This window comes from Salvelinus alpinus, chromosome 15 (genome assembly GCF_045679555.1).
Source record: "Salvelinus alpinus chromosome 15, SLU_Salpinus.1, whole genome shotgun sequence".
NCBI lineage: Eukaryota > Metazoa > Chordata > Actinopteri > Salmoniformes > Salmonidae > Salvelinus > Salvelinus alpinus.
In genome coordinates this window covers 35,767,612-35,792,369 of record NC_092100.1, presented here as the reverse complement: position 1 = coordinate 35,792,369, position 24,758 = coordinate 35,767,612, and positions in this window count along the sequence as shown.

The following is a 24,758-nucleotide window of genomic DNA, read 5'->3' as shown; positions in this document are numbered from 1 at the left end:
GCCTTTAAAAATATTAATTTGGCCTTTATACAGATTACAATCACTCACTTTCATTTTTTTTTAAACAAAATCTCCAAAATATCGTTATATACTGTATAATCTAGTTGATGGCACAGTCCTATAGCCCCGGCACCTACATAAAGCTGAGTGACTTACTCATTCAGGGCTTTGGATCAAAATAAATAAGTACCAACATTCTTTCTGATAGTCTTTTTTTTATTTTATTGTATTTTTATTTATTTTTTTACCCCCATTTCTCCCCAATTTCATGGTATCCAATTGTTAGTAATTACTATCTTGTCTCATCGCTACAACTCCCGTACGGGCTCGGGAGAGACGAAGGTCGAAAGCCATGCGTCCTCCGAAACATAACCCAACCAAGCCGCACTGCTTCTTAACACAGCCCTAGACCACTGCGCCACCCGGGAGGCCCTTTCTGATAGTCTTTAATAAAGAAATGTTTTGGTTTTCCTAACCTGGACACCATGTACAGTATTATAATATCCCATTATGGGCTATTAGCAGGACAATATACCTTTACCGACATCTCTGTTATTTGATACTTTGTGCAATACTTTGATACTTTTTTGATCAGCATTAAAAACTTTGTGGATGGGGCCTCCCGAGGGGCGCAGCGGTCTAAGACACTGCATCGCAGTGCAAACTGCGTTGCTACAGATGTTGGTTCGGTACCCATGCCAGCCGCCCAGGCTTTTGGTTTCTCTCGTCCTAAAAACAGAAATCAATCATTTTAAATAACAAACTGTCTTTATTTACACATTAGTGAGAATGTCTCACCCCATGTTCAAGAATGTCCTTTTTCTCGCTCATTCTAGGTTAAATGAAAACAAAATCATCTCCAAAATATTGTACATTTTTTAACAAAGCTATTATTATTATTCATTAACTTCTTGACGCTAGGGGTCAGATTATTATTATTATTTTTTTTTAAATAACGTTCCCAAGGTAAACGGACTATTTCTCAGGTCCAGATGGTAGAATATGCATATAATTTACAGATTAGGATAGAAAACACTCCAAAGTTTCCAAAACTGTCAAAATATTGTCTGTGAGTATAACAAAACTGATTCTGCAGGCGAAAACCTGAGAAAATGTAAACCCGGAAGTGATATTTAAAAAACAAAATCTGTGTTTCCTGGCCAGTCTTTCTTCCATTTAAAGTGGTATCAACCAGATTCATTTTCCAATGGCTTCCTCAAGCTGTGACCAGGCTTTAGACATAGTTTCAGGCTTTTATTTTGAAAAATGAACAAGATTTTTCAAAAGTAGTCAGGTGTCCTCTGAATAGTTCCTGCGCGCGAGAGGGGAGCTCTCCATTTTCTTTTTCTCTCTTATTGAATAGGTTACGGTCCGGTTGAAATATTATCGATTATGTTTGTTAAAAACAACCTGAGGATTGATTATAAAAAACATTTGACATGTTTCTACGACCATTACGGATTCTTTTTGGAATTTTCGTCGAACGGAACGAGGCTGTAGTTCTCTGAACATAACGCGCAACCCAAATGGCGTTTTCTTGTTATAAAAGTAATATTTATCGAACAAAAATAACATTTGTTGTGTAACTGGGAGTCTCGTGAGTGCAAACATCCGAAGATTATCAAAGGTAAGCGATTAATGTTATTGCTTTTCTGACTTTCGTGACCAAGCTAACCAAGCTAATATAAGGCTAACTGTTCTAGCATTGATTGATACACTCACAAAAGCTTAGATTGCTTTCGTTGCAAAGCATATTTTCAAGATCTGACACGATAGGTGGATTAACGACAAGCTAAGCTGTGTTTTGGTATATTTCACTTGTGATTGCATGATTATAAATATTTTTAGTAATATATTTGTATCTGATACGTTTGGGAATTTTCTTCTGCCTTTCAGCACCGGAACGAGGCTGTAGTTTTCTGAACATAACGCGCAACCCAAATGGCGTTTTTTTGTTATAAAAGTAATATTTATCGAACAAAAATAACATTTATTGTGTAACTGGGAGTCTCGTGAGTGCAAACATCCGAAGATTATCAAAGGTAAGCGATACATTTTATTGCTTTTCTGACTTTCGTGACCATGCTAATTTGGGGCTAGCTGTTGTAGCATTGATTGATACACTCACAAAAGCTTGGATTTCTTTCTCTGTAAAGCATATTTTCAAAATCTGACACGATAGGTGGATTAACAACACGCTAATCTGTGTTTTGGTATATTTCACTTGTGATTGCATGATTATAAATATTTTTAGTAATATTTTTGAATTTGGCGCCCTGCAACTCAGCGGTTGTTTAGGGAAATGATCCCGCTAAAGGGATCTGTGCGCAGAGAGGTTAATTTAGAATTTTACAAAAGCCCTTCAGATATTCTCACAGATCAGATTTATCGTAATGAAAAATGCCCCTTAGATATTAATTTAGAATCTACAAATCCTCTAGATGTAATACTTGGAGGAGAGTCACGTCATTAAATTTTTTTCTTTTAGATACTTTAGGCCTACCGTAGGCGAAATGAGTCTCACTAGTGTTGAGTAATGTGCTGTTAAATGTGGTGTAATTCTTATTTATTTTAAAAGCATATTGAAGTTAGAAGCAATATGATTTGAAGCAATAACTATTTCAGCATTGTTTGGCACTGCTCTGAGACAAGCATGGGGACTGGTCTTGATAAATCAATCAGATTTTTATTTTCACTGAATCTCCGTTTGGGTATTGGTTACACTACAATTACGTAGGGTGTGGAAATGTTAAGCTCTTAGTACTGTAGCCTACTCCCGACCATCACGTTTTACAGCACCATATTTTCCTAACGGAGTGGAGCAGCGGTCTAAGATACTGCTGCTCAGTGTAAACTGCATTGCTACAGATGCTGGTTCGATAACTGTGCCGGCCGCAACCGGGAGACACGAGGTGCCTTTTGGTTTCTCTCCCTCTAAAATCAGAAATAAACAATTCTAAATAACAAACTGTCTTTATTTACAAATTAGTGAGAATGTCTTACCCCATGTTCAGAACGGGCTTTTTCTCGCTCACTCTAGGTTAAATGAAAATGAAATCATCTCCAAAATATATTATTATTATTAATTAATTTATAATTAATTTTAAAAAACTTAGATATTATCACAGATCAGATTTGCCCTAAGGAATATTGCCCTTAGATATTAATTTAGAATCCTCCAATCCTCTTATGCTCTTAGTACTGTAACCTACTCCCGACCATCACATTGTACAGCGCCATATTTTTTGTTCCATCCTAACGGAAACCCTGACGGTTTCGTTTTTTCTTGGAATAGAAACACCATAATATGAATCAAATTAATTAAGCCACATTTATTAAAATCAATCCCATATACTATGTTCTTACAAAAAAGGTTTTAAATTCTCCAGTAATGCCAATATTGAAGATTATCAAATGCTTCTCAAAGATGCCCTCTGGTGGTCAAACTAACTAGCATTAATGGTAAAAAAGGCTGACAATTAAATAATGTGCCATAGAATTCTGCAGCAGCCCGCAAGGTGTGCTGCAGTATGACACAACTTTTAAAGGAGGAAACACTGTATGTATCTTGTCCAGTAGCCAGACATACATCATATAACAACAATGCAAGCTCCAAAGAAAACGCCATCCCTCGCCGTAACTGCAGCAACAGAGATATGACATGGCTGCCCCCCCCTCGCTTTCTCGCTCTCTTTCTCAGTGGGTAGTATTGGATGGTGTGAACTGCCATGTGCTTCTCTGCCTAGTCCAAGACTGTGGGCCTACACCCGGCAGGCCATTGCTTGATTTACATCAGATGAAAAGCTCAGGTCTGCTCTACTGTAGTCAGTATTCTCTGTGCTTCTCATCTCTGTTATTCAAATGAATATTATAGAAAAAAACCTGCATATAAAATTGTACGTCTGTCCTATTTGCATTATGCACACCCACATAGACACAGACAGACACATTAGTGTATGTAAATCACAGTACTGTAATGTAGTTAAATACTGTACGTCTGTCCTGTGTCTGGGAGTGTAGAGCTGTACCCACTGGGCACACACTGGTTGAATCAACGTAGTGTCCATGTCATTTCAATGAAATTACGTTCAACCGACGTGGAATAGACATTGAATTGACGTATGTGCCCAGGGGGTAGGCTGTTAATTAGCAAGTTAAAAGCTGTTTCCCTCTGAGTATAGTTATAACTCTGATGCTCTCCTAATACTGTATCTGTCACCAGAACTCACTGCAGCAGTCTTGGCCTCTACCGCATGCATGCATAAATTACTACACGCACCTCATTACAGCTCTATAATACTAACCACTCTGTGCGTGTGCGTGCATGTGTGTCTCCCTGTGTGTTCAACCAGCAAGCTCTCACAGTCTCGCAGCAGAATCCGACGTTTGTCCATAAACATCATATTTTTTAAGTTTAGGCATTCATTTTGAATGGTTAAGGTAAGGTTTAAGGTTCGGGATAAGGTCATTAAAAAAAAATAAACAAGTGACACACTCGCCCCTAGAAGCCGGAGCTTGCGGCTTATGCCCATCCACTATCCCCATCCATACCCTTGCAAACCCCAAGCCTACTTGATGGTAATAGTGTTAACCGTTGCCCCTATTGGTCGGTTTTGAAGTCATCTCCTGACATCCTGCTTACCTGGACGGACGTTGAACTTTACAGTGCATTTTGAGCGACCAGCCCGTATCATATCCCCTCTCCCCTGCCTAGCAACAGGCTATGCTTCGTCTTGACGACAGACTGAGATTGACATTGGCTATATAACACAATTATTAATAAGCCTTCTTTCCTTACACACACACACAAGCACGCACACAGGCACACACACACACACACACACACACACACACACACACACACACACACACACACACACACACACACACACACACACACACACACACACACACACACACACACACACACAGTACCACTATCCTGAGCTGTGCATCCGTTCATGTGTGTTGTTATTCAAAGAGGTAGTAGGCCCCATCCAGGCAGAGTAATCAGATACCCATTGATTGGGTTGAGAGCAACTCTCAGAATGAGGGATTGGAGTTATTGCTATTGATTTTAATAACATGCTGTTATAGTTCATTCAATGCAGAGCCATTCAATATCTGGGTATATTAGGAGCAGTCAATAGCAGAGAAATTAATGGGAAAATTTCATGGGGAGATATTCTACTGTCCGATTAAAAGCTCCTGCATGCAGGTGTAGGAAATGATCAAATTTGGAGGTTGCTTGAGTTAGTAGGGTGTGATATAGATCACATTCTGATACACATTGATATATACAAGTATTAAGCATATGTGAGTTGTTTCAGGAAACAAGGCATATGTCGCACGTCACTACTTCACAGGAGAGCCATTTGAACGTAAACTTTTAAAAACAAAAAACAAAATGTGTCTTTTGGCAGAAATGCCTTCTGGAAATTGTGAACTTTCATATGCCTTAATAACAAACTTGTATGCCATCTGTATATACAAATAAAAAAATTAAATTATGAGGCTAGTTGGTTTAGCCACAGGAAAAGGAAGCAACCTTCACACAAGCCATGATTAGCTGAGATGATGGACATGCTGAGAGGTGAGTTCGGATTGATCTGTCATGTAGACGCTCTGTCTATTTGAGCTGGTCAGTATGTGTAGGCAATCCTGTCTAACACGTTTTTTTATATATATCACGTAGTAGAAATGCATAAGTGTTGCTCTCCTCTTTCTGGAGGACCAAGTTCTGAAATGAGTGGAATTCGAGTATGATAGCTAAGGAGATGGAGAAAACACCTGTCTCCGGATTACATCTTTAAACTAAGGGCAACCTTGGCATCCATGAGAGAGTGAGAAGTGCCCATCCATGTATACAGGTAAGATAGTCTTGCTACTTACATTTTCAGGTATTACAAGTTTCAATTTTGTCAGAAAGTCATTTTAATATCAAGTAAAAGTATACTGTTAGCTAGCTAGTTAATGTTATGTGTATGATCTGTGTAGTATTATTATTCATATCTCAGAGCCATTTGCTTTGCTATTTATAGCCTAGCTAGCTAACATTGAACCTGGTTGGTTAGCTACCTGCAGATTCATGCAGGGTAGTAACATCATGAGTTGGGATTATGGTTCATTGTTTAGCTAGCTAGCTACATGTCTTAACAAAAGACTCCACTATATAAGTAACCACTTCAATAGAATGTTAATGATGTCACTACGACAACTGTTGATAGACGTTGCTGGTAAATTCACTCTTGCGATCTACTCCGATTTCAGAGCACTCTCGTCTGAGTGTGCCAGAGCGCAGAATAACGGCTGAATTTACAAATGCTCAACACCCATTAAATATGGCCGGTGTTTGTAAACGTTAGCAAAAAAGCGTCAATTGTGCCAGCAGCACAGTTACAGTCAACAACGCTCTGGATTACATAAAAACAGCCTAACCAGCTCTGCTAGGACGAGTAAAATCATCAGTGAGCTGTTCTCTCATTTGTGTCTGGAAGTAGCTAGCAAGCTAGCCAACGTTAGCCAGTTAGCTTGAGTGCTTGACTGCTGTTGTTAGGACAGAACGCTCGGATCAACCCTTAAAGAGATGGGTGGGGCTAAAGCTTAAGAGGGTGTGAATGATGCTGAATGGGTGTACACTAAGAAGTGCTCTCCAGTCGGTGTACCAAAACATTCAAAGGCCATTTTCTCAAAAGTGAGGTTACAAGTTTATCAACTTTCAAAGCAGAATTACTTTCCCATTGTTCCTCAACTGTAGTGTTTGATATACCATTTTCTAGCTCTGAGTCTCTACTTTTTTCCAATGTAAAAAACACAATTTCAAACTTTGCTACATAAGACCGAATCGAGCTGACCCTTCACATATTTGTATGAATTGTTTTGTCCTTCATTGCAATTAGGTGTATATATTTTACTCTTTGCCTAAATTAGTCTTTTAACAATGGGATAGGCGTGCCGCTAGCGGAACACCTCGACAACATCCTTTGAAATTGCAGAGCGCCAAATTCAAATTAAATTACTATAAATATTTAACTTTTATAAAATCACAAGTGCAATACATCAAAATAAAGCTTAACTTGTTGTTAATCCAGCCGCCATGTCAGATTTCAAAAAGGCTTTACGGCAAAATCAAACCATGCGATTATCTGAGGACAGCACCCTGTATACCAACACATGAAAAACATATTTCAACCAGGCAGGTACGACACGAAAGTCAGAAAAAGCGATATAAAAAATGCCTTACCTTTGATGATTTTCTTCTGTTGGCACTCCAAAAGGTCCCAATTCGCTTTCCTCCACGTACTTGGAAACACTACAGACAAAATGGGAGCCACCTAGAAAAACTACAATTTCTGGGTAATTTTCCAAAAACCAGCCTGAAACTCTTTCTAAAGACTGTTGACATCTAGTGGAAGCCCTAGGAACTGCAATTTGGGAGGACTTGGGCTTATAATTATAACACTAGCCATTGAAAACAGTGGTAATCTGAAAATGTTTTTTGGGGGGATGATTTGTACTCGGGGTTTCGCCTGCCATATCAGTTTCGTTAGAGTGTTTCCTATCCAAATCTACCAATTATATGCATATCCTAGCTTCTGGGCCTGAGAAACGGGTAGTTTACTTTGGGCACCCTTTTCATCCGGACGCGAAAATACTGCCCCCTATCCCAATGAAGTTTTAAAGATGAATTAATCAGACCAATAGTTTTATCTGTGTTAGGGAAGATGTAACACATCAGATGTAGGCCAGCCAAATTAGTCCATCCACTAGTCAATCACAGATGTCCATATAGATCCAGTCCCCAATGGCTATAGGCCTATTGATCACTAACTAATTATTTATCAGCTGGACTTTCAGGGAGATCACTCTAGTTTAAAGTTGAAGTTAGACGTCCATCCAGGTCCCAAGAATGTCTAGAATTGCCTTCAAAACCGGGCCACTAGGGGCGTAATCGACAGGGTATCACAGTTTGACCTTGAAATGTGACGTTTGTCCATGTTTTTCAAAAGTCTATTGGTGAAGTCAAGGTAAACGTTGGTTTTGATGTTTAAGTGTTACCTATCTCCGCAAAAGAGAAAGAAAAAAACACTGGCACATCGAGATGGGGGTTTCACGTCTCGTTAAGGGTCATCACTAGTTGCCACAGTCACAAAGTCAGAAGGCTTGTCTACTCGACCAATTCAGATGAGGGAGTGTGATGACACGTATGCTAACTCAGAAGGCCCGCCTACTCGACTAATGACGATAAATAATATTCCGGTTTGCATTTTCAAAATGGCATATCTCGAGGAGTTTAGGTTTGAGGACTTTCAAGATAACTGGGAAATCAAAAAAAAAAACAAGGTCAAATCATGACGTCAATGATCTTTAGGTCCGAAAGTCGGAGTTCAAGAAAAATGCCAGAGTTTCCACCAATCAAAACAATTTTTTCCCAGTTGGAGCTAGTTGTTTCCCAAATTTCCAGTTCTCTTGAACGTCGGAAGTCAGAGATTTCCCAGTTCCCATTTGTTTTGAACGCGCCACAAATAACTAAATACATTCGGGAACAAGAATTGACAGCGCACAAAAATTCATAACATTAAGAAAGGACAACTAGTAGCCAACTTCTGCTACTCTCATCTACAATGTGCTACCTAGCTAGCATAAGGGATTCCATTCCAAGCACAGAGGAGTTATTCTATTTGACAGAGTAACATTGTTAGTTTCCCTACAAGCCTTTCATTCTAATAGTAATATATCATATTCTTAACCTTCAACAGATGCACAGCCTTTGGCAGGAAAAAAAACTCTGGGAAAGGAAAAGTCTCCCATTCAATGGCGTTCAGTTTCAAGTTGTGTAAAAAAAAATAGGACAAAGTAAAACAATTACTTTTGTTCTCCGAAGAGGGGGATGGATGTTCCAATAAAATAAATACAAATAAAGAGTATGTATAAATATACTGTACATGCCCAGTCGTTGTAGAACATTCTAAATGCAGTCATGGGATAACATACCTTTGAAAGCAGTTTTGATGGCCACTTATAAGATGAGGATCACTGAGTTTTCTAGTGTTACTAGGCTACACATGTTTCTCAAATCCAATAAATAAGTAAAATACATAATTTTAGAACCAGAGCTTTTAGCAGCGGCCTGGATTATGGGCGCTAGCGGTCGCCAATGGCACCAATGTCGTTCAATGCATAGCGAAGACTGGGGCTAAATGTAACATGGGTCTAGACTTTAGAGTTTGTGATCTAGCTAATGATTAGCCCAATGGGGTAAATGCAGATGGCCAACCCTCAGCCTATTTTATTATACCCGCTATGCTGCCTCAGGTGTGGGACATCAGGTGATAGCCTAATGCTTATTGCTAAATTGCACACCTGCCTGATAATATGGACCAATATGTTATTGGGCTCATTTCTGGAGGGGGAAATTATATGTTAGACGTCTGCATTATCTACTTTCATTCATTTTGGAGTAGAATGTCCTTTTAAAAAGTCACCAGAGCTGACCTTCTCACAGTCATCCTCACCCAAAAAATGATAGGTCCCTCCGTGACACATAGTATGCTGTGATATTTTCTTTTGTCATTTCATACTGTTTAGGCTAGTGTATTATATCACGTGTCTGCAGGGTCAGCAGTGTGATGTCTGCAAGGTGATCAGTGTGATGTCTTTCCATCACTCTCTGCTGAATATCAAAGAGGCTCTGACTTCCTCCACAGAACTCTGTGGGGAATAGGGATCATTTTCACGGATCAACAGGAATTATATTCACGGTCGGATAAAAGTGGAGAATTGATTAAGATTGGCCTAATGGTCACATGACCAATGGTGTGATGGCTTGACATTGTTATGACGGTGTGTATGACGGACATTAGGATACAACTTTGGAAGATTTAGAAAGTTGGATACTGTACGATGAAAGTGCAAGGCCCAAAAGTATTATCAGTGCAGTAGTGGAGATTTTATCATGTTGCTTATGCCTTGCTTGTTCAACGGAAGGGGTAGAGAGTGAATAACGATGTGCTGAAAGACAGAGAGCGTGAGAATATTGTGGGGGTAGTCTCCCCATAACAGGTTGGCTGAAATTGATATGGAATCTCATGGAATATCATGATAGTAAGACAGAGTTTGTGCCAGCGTGTGTTTGAAAAGAGGACTGAGGTGTATGAGTGGGTATGGCAATTATTCAGCCATAGTACCCAGGGCAGCATACTGTACCTTATAATGTCTAGCACATGATTACAAATGTGTTTATTGACATAGTAAATGTGTTTGACACAGGCAATGGGCTGTCTGGGGACAAAAGACTTACACACTCTATCAAAGACCCTTGTAGCTGCATCCCAGTACGGCAGGATCTGTGTGTGTGTGTGTGTGTATGCTGACCTGCCAAAAACTATGGCAAAGCACTTGGCTAGGTACTGCTCTGTTTCAGCTGTTGTTGGCTGCCTAGCTGTTTGGAGAAGGTGCTTTCTGTACCCTTGAGTGCCATACATACAGGGACCTTTGAACTGTTTGGATCTTTTTATATGTACATTTGATTGGTGGATTCAAATTAAGTATTTAGAATGTGTTTGTGTGTGTGTGTGTGTGAGAGAGAGAGAGAAACAGAGTCAGACTCCCAGAGCTGTTTTTAGCTACCCTTAGCGACCTCTGTAAATTAATTGCTTTCTGATATGATGTGTGTGTCACAAGAGGTTGGTGGCACCATAAATGGGGCGCACGAGCTCGTGGTAATGGCTGGAGTGAAATTAGTAGAATGGTATCAAATACATCAAACACATAGTTTCCATGTGTTTGATGCCATTCCATTCGCTCCGTTCAGGACATTATTATGAGCCGTCCTCCCGTCAGCAGCCTCCTGTGGTGTGTGTATGTGTGTGTGTGTGAGTGTGCGGGTCTGCCAAAAACGATGGCAAAGCAGTTGGCTGGGTACTTCTCTGTTTCAGCTGTTGTGGGCTATCTAGCTGTTTGGAGAAGAAGGTGCTTTCTGTACCCTTGATGGCCATGCATACAGGGACCATTGAAAGGTTTGGATCCATTTTTAATGTAAGATTGATTGGTGGATTCAAATAAAGTATTTAAAATGTGTTTGTGTGTGTGTCTGTGTGAGAGAGAGAAAAAGGGAGACTGTCAGTCTCTCAGAGCTGTCTTTAGCTAACCTTAGCAACCTCTGTAAATCCATTTATTTCTGATACGGTGTGTGTGTGTGTGTGTGTGTGTGTGTGTGTGTGTGTGTGTGTGTGTGTGTGTGTGTGTGTGTGTGTGTGTGTGTGTGTGTGTGTGTGTGTGTGTGTGTGTGTGTGTGTGTGTGTGTGTGTTTTGTGTGAGTGAGTATGCATGAAGGTCTCTCTTGTTGTGATGTGGGTTTTGTCCTATATTTATATTGTATTTACTTTTAATTTTTAATCCCAGGCCCCGGTCCCCGCAGGAGGCCTTATGACTTTTGGTAGGCCGTCATTGTAAATAAGATAAAATAAGATTTGTTCTTAACTGACTTGCCTAGTTAAATTAAATAAATACATAAAAAAACAAGCTAGGCTTATTTGAAACATTGCCATCTCCTGGCAGCATTTACCTGCCAGATTCTAAAGCTTGTAAACCCCATTAGGTTTAGTGGCTCAGGTCACTGAGGTGACATTGGTGCAGTAAATGACCTGGAGGGCAGGCAGCTTGCCCCCTTTGATGTGTTGGACTGACCTGGAGAGCCATGTGGTTGAGGACGGTGCAGTTGCCGTACCAGGCGGTAATGCCGTCTGACAGAATGCTCTCAATGGTAGATGTTTGTGAGGGTTTTAGGAGCCTTGCCAAATGTTTTCAGCTGCCTGAGATTGTAAAGGTGTTTTTGGGCTACTGGGCAAAAAGGGTATCAGGGGATATTGACCGGAAAGTATTCAGACCCCTTGACTTTTTACACATTTTGTTAGGTTACAGTCTTATTCTAAAACGTATGAAATACTTTTTTACCCCGCATCAATCTACACGCAATACTCCATAATGACAAAGCAAAAACTGATTTTTAGGCATTTTTGCTAATTTATAAAAAAACTGAAATATTATATAAGACAGGTGTGTGCCTTTCCAAATCATGTCCAATCAATTGAATTTACCACAGGTGGACTCCAATCAAGTTGTAGAAACATCTCAAGGATGATCAATGAAAACAGGATGCACCTGAGCTCAATTTCAAGTCTCATACAAAGGGTCTGAATACTTATCTGGGGTGAGATACGTTCAAGACATTCACCTGATGTTCGTGCACCCAATTATATATTTGTAGAATATTCTAACTCTGGAAAAGGTATGTATCAACATGCTGACATATCTAAGCCTTTCTACTTAGGCATGAACGAATTCACATATTTTCAGAAATGTATATCTATAGTCATTACCTGATCATTTTTGCATCCGTATAAAAATCAACATGCTTCTTCACATGAAGGTGACATATCTGAGGATACATTTGCACCATATTCAGTAGTAGGCTACAAGGCACAGAAAGGCAAACATTGAATTAAAATTGTGTTGTTATCGCAAGAAAATATTGACATTTCACACAACCATACCACAAGGTAGCTACTGCTTCTGTCATGATGAGAAAACTACCTGGAACAAGGTAGCTAGCTAGCCAAGTTAGTTAGCTAGATAGCTTATATTTACCAGTAATACAAAATACACTTAAACATTTTAAAATGTTAGCTGTCACCTTGCGGCTTGATAGGGGGTAAGCATGTTTTTCCCTGAAGGGAAGGCATTTTGTTATTTGTTAGCTAACGTAAACTCACCCCATTCCGTACAAATGTGCACAACCGCGACATTCAATCGAGGCTGCAGAGAAAACTAATGGGACTGTAGCGACTGTGTTGACTTCAAAATCTGGGGTGTGAACTACGTTTCTATTCAAGCGTTGATCGACATGGTAATGGCTCTATAGTATTGGAGAAAAGTTGAAAAAACTGACCCTCCGTTACATCGTGACGTGTCATGCCGTAACGTACAGCACGCATAAAGCAACTATTTCTGTCTTACAATCTCTCTCCAACAGGTGTAGCACTTCTCTCATCGTTTAAAAACAAGAAATGGACAGTGACGGGGGTAAGGGGGGACACCTTGTCATTTTTTGCATCATCACTGTAAGCGATCGTGACTCTCAAAACCGCTGTTTACTTCTGAAGATCACTTTAGCACCGCCCTAAAAACCCGATTCAAATTCGACACAAACCTTCAAATAGGTATATAATGACACATTATATAAACTCTTTATAGTGTTTTATTTACATTTTAGGGGCGATAAGGTGATAAGTTGGACAGATCGAGTGAAAAAAAGGCGTTTTCCCACACATCTCCTCTCCTTCTCACTACCACGCATTAGTTTTGCTTCCCCACCCGCCATTTTTAAAAAGACCCGAAGGAGCTCATTGCCTTCTTCAATCATTCAGAAACGGGCAGCGTGGAGGTCTCGGCATGAATTCTGTTGGAAAGGGGAGAAATTGTGCTTTACAATGGTATTGACATTACAGTTGATCTGGAAGTATTACGTTTTACCAGTTAGCCTTTACCCCCCTGTCAAGCCTAGCTAGTTAGCTAGCTAGCCCTACTAGCTGCTGGTCAAATTAGCTAATGTTCCTGATCCTAGTTACTAAGATAAATAAAACATCTCAAATTAGCTACTTACTTTAGCGTTAACTTCTTTGAGGTTTTTTCTTAACAGCCTCTCACCTCTTTGTTTCTCCAATTGTCAGTTCGACCACACGCTGTTTACACACTCATTCAAAAATGACAATTGGAACTCCACAGCGTAACATGCGTGATTGTTGTTGCTAGCCTATCAGTTACAATGCTTTTAACATGGGGTTTGCACATGCCTTTATGCAGAGGCAATACAAACATTTTAGTTAGTGTCTGAAAGAATCATGTGGGCTTAATATTTGTACAATTATTGACTATGTCATCAAACTCAAATAAGAATCAGAAATTGCCATTATTTAGCATATCAAAAAGCATATCAAGGTAATGATATGGACCTCAGTCAAGAGCATATGCATTGTATGCGCTGAGAAAATATACAATGTATGCCTACTGTCAGTCTTTGTCATCATATAGAGAAATGAAGATGTCCACATAGGCCTATCTCAATATCCGGCCATACCATGCGTGATATCCGGAGGGAATCCAAAAAGGATTTGTGCATGAATTAAAATATTGATTTTGTATTTGTCAAATTATTGACCATGTGCTTAAAACTCAGAAATGCATCGTCCTTATTTTCAGCATATCAAAAGCTTATCAAGATCTGGATATGGACCTCAGCCAAGAGAAACATATCTGGAATAAATATATCTTAATATATTGAATGTGCTGAGAAAACACAGATATGAGATGTATACAGTCCAGTATTTGTCAAGATGAAGAGAGAAAATAGGGTGTCACATATATCAGGATTTTGAATGATTCTATATTCGGCCATAGGAAATTTCCATGTGTGATATTTTGAGTAAAACCAATATCATATACTGTATGTCTAAAAGACACATCTGGATTCAGAATTTGTCAGGATATGGTGCATAACCACAAAACTCAAAATATGCATTGGAAATGATCTGTATTCTCTAGAATATCAAAAATGTGTCATTTAAAGATATCCCCTGATATAGTCCCTTTCTGCCCATTGTGCCTTCTTCACCATGGTGTCGGTGTGGTGAGATCATTTCAGGTCCTCAGTGATGTGCATGCTGAGGAACGTGAAGCTTCTCACCCTATCAACTGCGGCCAGTCGATGAGGATGGGGGCTTGCTCCCTCTTCTTTTTCCTGTAGTCCACGATCGTCACTTTTGTTTCGTTGACGTTGAGGGAGAGGTTATTTTCCTGGCACCACTCCGCCAGGGCTCTAATCTGACTGGTCGGCCCATCAGGAAATCTAGGACCCAATTGCACACGGAATTTCAGACCCTGAGCTTAGTGAGGAGCTTGGAGGACACTATGGTGTTGAAAGATGAGCTGTAATCGATTAACAGGTATTCCTCATGTCTAGGTGGGATAGGGCCTTGTGGCGATTGCATCATCCGTGGATCTGTTGGGGCGGTATGCAAATTGTAGTGGGTCAAGGGTGTGAGGTGTGGTGATATGGTCCTTGACTTTCAAAGCACTTCATGATAACAGAAGTGAGTGCTACAGTGTGATAGTCATTTAGTTCACTTACATTAGCTTGCTTGGGTACAGGAACAATGGTGGCCTTTTGAAGCAAGTGGGAATGACAGACTGGGATAGGGAGAGGTTGAAAAGGTCCATAAACACTTCAGGAAGCTGGTCTGCACATACCTATGAGAGTGAACATTGGCAAAAAAAAACGTAATTAAATTGTTGCAAGCAGCACAGTTGCAGTCACCAACATTCTGGATAACATAAAAACAGCCTAACCAGCGCTGCTAGGGCTGAATGAGCTGTTCTCTAATTTGTGTCTGGAAGTAGCTAGCAAGCTAGCCAACATTAGCCAGTTAACTTGGGTGATTGACTGCTGTTGTTAGGTCTGAACACGCGGAACAACCCTACTCCTTGGCCAGAGCGTCCAGTGTGAGAAAACGATCTGAATTTAAGAACTGACAATCTGACAATGCTGTGAGTGCACTCTGAGCGCATTCTGTCACTCCAGATTGAATTTATGATCACATCCATAGTATAAACAAGGCTTTAGTCTTGAAATCTTTAGTTGTTTAGTACATGGCCTCACATGTGAATCCAGATGGGTGGAACTAAGGCTTAAGAGGTTGTGAACAATGCTGAATGGGTGTAGAAAAAGAAGAGCTCTCCAGTAGGTTTACCAAAACATTCAAGGGCCATTTTGTCAAAAGTGAGGTTACAAGTTTATCAACTTTCAATGCTTCATTACTTTCCCATTGTTCCTCAACTCTATTGTATGATATACATTTTTCTATGTCTGAGTTTCCACTTTTATCCAATGTAAGAAAAATACAATTTCAAATGTTGCTACGTAAGACCGAATCAAGCCGGTTGGTCAGAATGGCAAGCTTCCTCAAAACTTGAGACATCTCGCATTGTGTTGTGTGAGAAAACTTCACATTTTAGAGTGGCCATTTATTGTCCCCAGCATAAGGTGCCCCTGTGTAATGATCATGCTGATTAATCAGCTTATTGATATGCCACACAGGTCAGGTGGATGGATTATATTGGCAAAGGAGAAATGCTCACGAAACAAATTTGTCCACAACATTTGATAGAAATTTCGGGGATATTTTATTTCAGGTCATGAAACATGGGACCAACACATTACATGTTGCTTTTATTTTTTGAAATAAAAAAACATCACCAGGCAAGATCTATCCTGGAACCCCTCAAGAGAAAAGTAAAAAGAGGGCGCTCGAGAAACACCTGGAGGCAGGGGCTTGAGGGGCTGAGATTGCAATCCTGGCGAAGGATCCGCCCCTGGTTAAATAATTATGTTATTTTATTGCCTATTCTAATGCTGCACATTAGACCTACACCACTTTCAATAACTTTGAAAAACAGTCTCTCTCTCTCTCTCTTTCTCTCTCTCTATCTATAACCTGTGGCTTAATCTAAATGTACACAAGCAACAGAAAAATAAAGACATCTCTCCTGGTCTCGTTCTATCTTTCACTTCCCCGGTCTTTCTCTCCCTCTCTCTCTCTCCCTCCTTTCCCTTTTCTCTTTCCTCCCTCTGTTATTACCCTCTTGACATTAAGGGTGCTGAGAGTCGTGAGGAGCAAGGTGACTCAATTTGGAATCTTATATAACAGACAGAAGAGAATAATACTACCCTAAAGAGAGAGAGAGGGAGAGAAAGAGAGCGAGAGAGAGAATTAGGGAGCATGAGAAACAAAGAGAAAAAGAGAGACAGAAAGAAATAGAGAGAGAGATTTCTCTAATTTCCAAAGGAAGTCTTGAAATGAAATCACTGTCTCCTCGTGCAGAGTGTGTGTGTATACAGGTGTGTGCGCTTGTGTGTGTGTGCGTTTGTGTCTGTGTGCACGCGTGCGTGTCCAGGTAGAGGGTGGTTAGTGTTGGATGAAGGCCGACTGCTACAAGTTGTGTCTCATCACAGGATTGTGTCTGTCTCTAGGATACCAATTACTATCGTAAAATCACCATGGTGACAGACTACTCCCACTCAACATTGTATTTGCAATCTCTATCTAACCTCAACACACACATATGCACACACACACCTGTCATATGACATTAAAAACTGAAATATCTTATGCTTCACGGGGTCATGGCTGAATGACGACATTATCAACATATACGCTGTATTGGCCAGATAGAACAGCGGCATCTGGTAAGGGGGGTGGCGGACTACGCATATATGTAAACAACAGCTGTGGCACGATATCTAAATAAGTCTCAAGGTTTTGCTCGCCTGAGGTAGAGTATCTCATGATAAGCTGGAGATAGTGCTATCTACCAAGAGAGTTTTCATTTGTATTTTTCGTAGCTGTCTACATACCACCGCTGACCGATGCTGGCACTAAGACCACACTCAAGGAGCTGTATTCAGCCATACGCAAACAGGAAAACGCTCATCCAGAGGCGGCGCTCCTAGTGGCCGGGGACTTTTTGACGTCCAGATGAAAAGCGTGCCCAAATTAAACGGCTTGTTACTCAGGCCCAGAAGCTAGGATATGCATATACTTGGTAGATTTGGATAGAAAACACTCTAAAGTTTCTAAAACTGTTAAAATTATGTCTGTGAGTATAACAGAACTGATATCGCAGCCGAAACCCCGAGGACAAACCATCCCCCCCAAAAAATAATTTCAGCCTACCACTATTTTCAATGACTATCACTTTTATTATAAGGCCAAGTCCTCCCAGATTGCAGTTCCTAGGGCTTCCACTAGATGTCAACAGTCTTAGAAAGAGTTTCAGGCTGGTTTTTGGAAAAATGACCCAGAAATTGTAGTTTTTCTAGGTGGCTCCCATTTTGGCTGTAGTGTTTCCAAGCGTGTAGAAGAGAGCGCGTTCTTTGGTATTTTTCTCCGGTAAAGACAATAACAATTCTCCGTCTTAAATTTTGTGATTTATTTACGTATTAGGGTACCTAAGGTTTAATTATAAACGTTGTTTGACTTGTTTGGAAAAGTTTATTAGTAACGTTTGGGATTCATTTTGTATGCATTTTGATGGATGAAAACTGAGTGGATTATTGACTGAAGCGCACCAGCTAAACTGAGTTTTTATTGATATAAAGAAGGACATTATCGAACAAATGGACCATTTGTGATGTAACTGGGACCTTTTGGAGTGCCAACAGAAGAAGATCATCAAAGGTAAGGCATTTTTTATATCGCTATTTCTGACTTTCGTGTCGCACCTGCATGGTTGTTTCATGTGTTTGTATGCAGGGCGCTGTCCTCAGATAATCACATGGTTTGCTTTCGCCGTAATGCCTTTTTGAAATCTGACATAGCGGCTGGATTAACTTTTACTTGGTACTCATCCCGGATCCGGGAGCACCCCCCACAGTAAAAAAGCTGACTAGCATAGCCTAGCATAGCGTCACAAGTAAATACAAGCATCTAAATATCATTAAATCACAATCCAAGACACCAGATGAAAGATACAGATCTTGTGAATCCAGCCATCATTTCTGATTTTTAAAATGTTTTACAGGGAAGACACAATATGTAAATCTATTAGCTAACCACGTTAGCAAAAGACACCACTTTTTTTACACCACCAGTTTTTTACTCCATCAGTAGCTATCACTAATTTGACTAAATAAAGATATATATAGCCACTAACCAAGAAACAACTTCATAAGATGACAGTCTGATAACATATTTATGGTATAGGATATGTTTTTTTAGAAAAAGGTGCATTTTTCAGGTATAAATCACAGTTGTACATTGCAGCTGCAATCTGAAATAGCGTTGGAAGCAGCTGGAATAATTACAGAGACCGACGTCAATTACCAAAATACTCATCCTAAAACATTTCTGAAAAATACACAGCCTACAGCAATTGAAAGACAAAGATCTTGTGAATCCAGACAATATTTCAGATTTTCTAAGTGTTTTACAGGGAAGACACAATATGTAAATCTATTAGCTAACCACGATAGCAAAAGACACAACTTTTTTTCTCCACCATTTTTTTCCTGCATCAGTAGCTATCACTAATTCGACTAAATAAAGATATATATAGCCACTAACCAAGAAACAACTTCATAAGATGACAGTCTGATAACATATTTATGGTATAGGATATGTTTTTTTAGAAAAATGTGCATTTTTCAGGTATAAATCACAGTTGTACATTGCAGCTGCAATCTGAAATAGCGTTGGAAGCAGCCGGAATAATTACAGAGACCGACGTCAATTACCAAAATACTCATCCTAAAACATTTCTGAAAAATACACAGCCTACAGCAATCGAAAGACACAGATCTTGTGAATCCAGACAATATTTCAGATTTTCTAAGTGTTTTACAGCGAAAACACAATATATCGTTATATTAGCATACCACATGAGCTAACATCACACCAGCATTAAATCAAGGCAAAAGGGGGGATAACATTATCGCCACCAAAATATATACATTTTTTCACTAACCTTCTCAGAATTCTTCAGATGACAGTCCTGTAACATCATATTACACAATGCATATAGAGTTTGTTCGAAAATGTGCATATTTAGCATCACAAATCGTGGTTATGCAATGTAATCTGTCAAAACATGGCATGCATTCGGGCCGGCGCCATCTTGGAAAGGCACCTATGTTTACGATTATTTATCGATTAGATTGACAAAAAAAATACAGGTTGGACAGCTAATGAAAGATGCATTGGTTATTAATGCAACCGCTGATTTAGATTTTTAAAATTTACGTTACTAGACATACATTGTGAGTTACAGCCAGACTAGTGCCGCAAAAAATGGCTGACAACTGCGTTTACATTTTTCCACATAAATACGGAATAAAATCATAAATAACTCTTACTTTTGGACGAGCTTCCATCAGTATCTTGGGCAATGTGTCCTTTGTCCAAAAGAATCGTTGCTTTGTTGTAAAACGACCTCCTCAACTTCGGAACTAGCAGCTAACGATAGCTACACGGCACACACATGCCCAAATCCTCAAACGCAATACTAAGGAAATTCAGAAAAATAGCAATATACTCGCATAAACTGATATAAATCGGTTTCAAATAACTTCGTTATGATGTTTCTAACACCTATATCGAATTAAATCACAGACGGATATATCTTTGATCAATAACGAGAGCTTTTGAGCATGCGATTCTGATGTCCTCCCTTGCGTCCTGGCGAGCGTCGAAAAGAAGGGTCATCTCACTCCATTCCCTTTTATAAACTCTGAGAAACACCTAGAGACACCATTCCACTTCTCATTGGTTACTGACATCCAGGGGAAGGCGGGTGCAGTTCATGTCAAGCCATAGGGCACACACAGAGTTTTAAACTGATCCGAGATCAGAGACTATTTTTCAGAGCTTCGCATGTCCTGTCATGAGTTTCGCTGTAGAAAGAGTTCTGGTTCACCCACAGACATAATTCAAACGGTTTTAAAAACTAGAGATTGTTTTCTATCCAACAGTAATAATAATATGCATATTGTACGAGCAAGAATTGAGTACGAGGCAGTTTAATTTGGAAATGTAAAAAAAAAAAAAATGCTACCAGCTCCCCCTATTGACAAAAGGTTCTCTAGGATATGTGGGACGCTACCGTCCCACTTGGCCAATAGCCAGGGAAAATGTAGAGCGCCAAATTAAAAAAAATGATATAAAATCAAACTTTCATTAAATCACACATGTAAGATACCAAATTAAAGCTACACTCGTTGTGAATCCAGCCACCATGTCAGATTTCAAAAAGGCTTTTCGGCGAAAGCATAAGATGCTATTATCTGATGATAGCGCAACAGTAAACAAAGAGAGTGTAGCATATTTCAACACTGCAGGCACGACACAAAACGCAGAAATAAAATATAAATCATGCCTTACCTTTGACGAGATTCTTTTGTTGGCACTCCAATATGTCCCATAAACATCACAAATGGTCCTTTTGTTCAATTAATTCCGTCCATATATATCCAAATTGTCCATTTATTTGGCGCGGTTGATCCAGAAAAAAACAGCTTCCAATTTGCGCAAAGTCACTACAAAATATCTAAAAAATTACCTCTAAACTTTGCCAAAACATTTCAAACTACTTTTGTAATACAACTTAAGGTATTTGTAAACGTTAATAATCGATCAAATTGAAGACGGGTCTATCTGTTTTCAATACAGGAGATCAACAAACTAACGCTACTTTTCTAGTCTTGTGCAACTCTCAAACAGTACACATGACGTTACACTGTTTCCAGGTGGCCTCACTTCTTCATTGCACAAAGGAATAACCTCAACCTATTTCCAAAGAGTGGTGACATCCAGTGGAAGCGGTAGGAACTGAAAACAGGGTGATTAGAAATCCAGTATTCCAATGAAAACTCATTGAACAGACAGTGACTTAAAAAAATAAAAAAAGAATGGTTAGTCCTCGGGGTTTTGCCTGCTACATAAGTTCTGTTATACTTACAGACATGATTCAAACAGTTTTAGAAACTTCAGAGTGTTTTCTATCCAAATAATATGCATATCTTATATTCTGGGGATGAGTAGAAGGAAGTTGAAATTGGGCACGCTATTTATCCAATAGTGAATTTGCTGCCCCCTATCCTAGAGAAGTTAACAAGAAGTTAAGCTTTATTTTGATGTATTGCACTTGTGATTTTATGAAAGTTAAATATTTATAATACTGTAGTTTGAATTTCGCACTCTGCAATTTCACCGGATGTTGGGCAGGTGGGACGGTAATTAATGCAGGGAAATTTAAATATGTTTTACCAAATTTCTATCAGCATGTAAAATTTGCAACACAGAGACGCGTACAAAGCTCTCCCTCACCCTCCATTTGGCAAATCTGACCATAATTCTATTCTCCTGATTCCTGCTTACAAGCAAAAATTTAAGCAGGAAGCACCAGTGACTCGGTCAATAAGAAAGTGGTCAGATGAAGCAGATGCTAAGCTACAGGACTGTTTTGCTAGCACAGACTGGAATATGTTCCGGGATTCTTCATTGGCTTCATCAATAAGTGCATCGATGACGTTGTCCCCACAGTGACCGTAAGTACGTAGCCCAAACAGAAGGCATGGATTACAGGCAACATCCGCACTGAGCTAAAGGCTAAAGCTGCCTTTTTTAAGGAAAGGGACAATAATCCAGACGTTTATAACAAATCCCACTATGCCCTCCGACTAACCATCAAACAGGCAAGGTGTCAATACAGGACTAAGATCGAATCGTACTACACTGGCTCCGACGCTCGTCGGATGTGGCAGGGCTTGCAAACCATTAACTTCTCTGGGATATGTGGGACGCTAACGTCCCACTTGGCCAAAAGCCAGTAAAAATGCAGAGCGTCAAATTCAAATAAATTACTATAAAAATCTAACTTTCATGAAATCACACATGAAAGACACCAAATTAAAGCTACACTTGTTGTGAATCCAGCCAACATGTCTGATTTCAAAAGGGATTTACGGCGAAAGCACACCTTGCGATTATGTTAGGTCAGTACATAGCCACAGAAAACACAGCCATTTTTCCAGCCAAAGAGAGGAGTAACAAAAAGCAGAAATAGAGATAAAAATAATCACTAACCTTGGATGATCTTCATCAGATGACACTCATAGGACTTCATGTTACACAATACATGTATGTTTTGTTCGGTAAAGTTCATATTTACATCCAAAAATCTGAGTTTAGGCGGGACGCTACTGTCTCACTTGGCCAAAAGCCAGAGAAAATGCAGAGCGCCAAATTCAAATAAATTACTATAAAAATCAAACTTTCAATAAATCACACATGAAATACACCAAATTAAAGCTACACTGGTTGTGAATCCAGCCAACATGTCAGAATTCAAATAGGCTTTTCAGCGAAAGCAAACGATGCTATTATCTGAGGATAGCACCATAGTAAACAAAGAGAGAGAAGCATATTTCAACCCTGCAGGCGCGACACAAAACGCAGAAATAAAAATCTAATTCATGCCTTACCTTTGACGAGCTTCTGTTGTTGGCACTCCAATATGTCCCATAAACATCACAAATGGTCCTTTTGTTCGATTAATTCCGTCGATATCTATCCAAAATGTCCATTTATTTGGCGCGTTTGATCCAGAAAAACACCGGTTCCAACTTGTGAAACGTGACTACAAAATATCTCAAAAGTTACCTGTAAACTTTGCCAAAACATTTCAAACTACTTTTGTAATACAACTTTAGGTATTTTTTTACGTAAATAATCGATAAAATTGAAGACGGGATGATTTGTGTTCAATACAGGATTTAAACAAACTGCAGCTAGCTTTCTGGTCACGCGCCTCTATCTAACAGTACACAACAAATGACCCTCGTTGAAGATGGCCGTACTTCTTCATTACACAAAGGAAAAACCCTCAACCAACTTCTAAAGACTCTTGACATCCAGTGGAAGCGGTAGGAACTGCAAGAAGGTCAATTAGAAATCTGTATTCCCAATGAAAATCCATTGAAAAGAGAGTGACCTCAACAAAAAAAGAATCTGAATGGTTTGTCCTCGGGGTTTCGCCTGCTAAATAAGTTCTGTTATACTCACAGACATGATTCAAACAGTTTCAGAAACTTCAGAGTGTTTTCTATCCAAATCTACTAATGATATGCATATCTCATCTTCTGGGGATGAGTAGCTGGCAGTTGAATTTGGGTATGCTTTTCATCCAAACGTGAAAATGCTGCCCCCTATCCTAGAGAAGTTAAAGACTACAAAAGGGAAGTACAGCCAAGAGCTGCCCAGTGACACGAGCCTACCAGACGAGCTAAACTACTTCTATGCTCGCTTCGAGGCAAATAACACTGAAACATGCATGAGAGCACCAGCTGTTCCGGAAGACTGTGTGATCACACTCTCCGCAGCCAATGTGAGTAAGACCTTTAAACAGGTCAACACAGAGATTACCAGGACGTATACTGTGAGCATGTGCTGACCAATGAGCAAGTGTCTTCACTGACATTTTCAACCTCTCCCTGTCTGAGTCTGTAATACCTACATGTTTCAAGCAGACCACCATAGTCCCTGTGCCCAAGAACACTAAGATAACCTGCCTAAATTACTACTGATCCGTAGCACTCACGTCTGTAGCCATAGGCTGGTCATGGCTCACATCAACACCATTATCCCAGAAACCTTAGACCCACTCCAATTTGTATACCACCCTAACAGATCCACAGATGATGCAATCTATATTGCACTCCACACTGCCCTTTGCCACCTGGACAAAAGGAACACCAATGTGAGAATGCTATTCATTGACTACAGCTCAGCGTTCAACACCATAGTGCCTTCAACGTTCATCAATAAGCTAAGGAATCTTGGACTAAACACCTACCTCTGCAACTGGATCCTGGACTTCCTGACGGGCCGCCCCCAGGTGGTAAGGGTCGGTAACAACACATCCTCAAAGCTGATCCTCAACACAGGGGCCCCTCAGGGGTGCGTACTCAGTCCCCTCCGGTACTCCCTGTTCACTCATGACTGCACGGCCAGGCACGACTCCAACACTATCATTAAGTTTGCCGATGACACAACAGTGGTAGGCCTGATCACTGACAATGATGAGACAGCCTATAGGGAGGAGGTCAGAGACCTGGCCGTGTGGTGCCAGGACAATAACCTCTCCCTCAA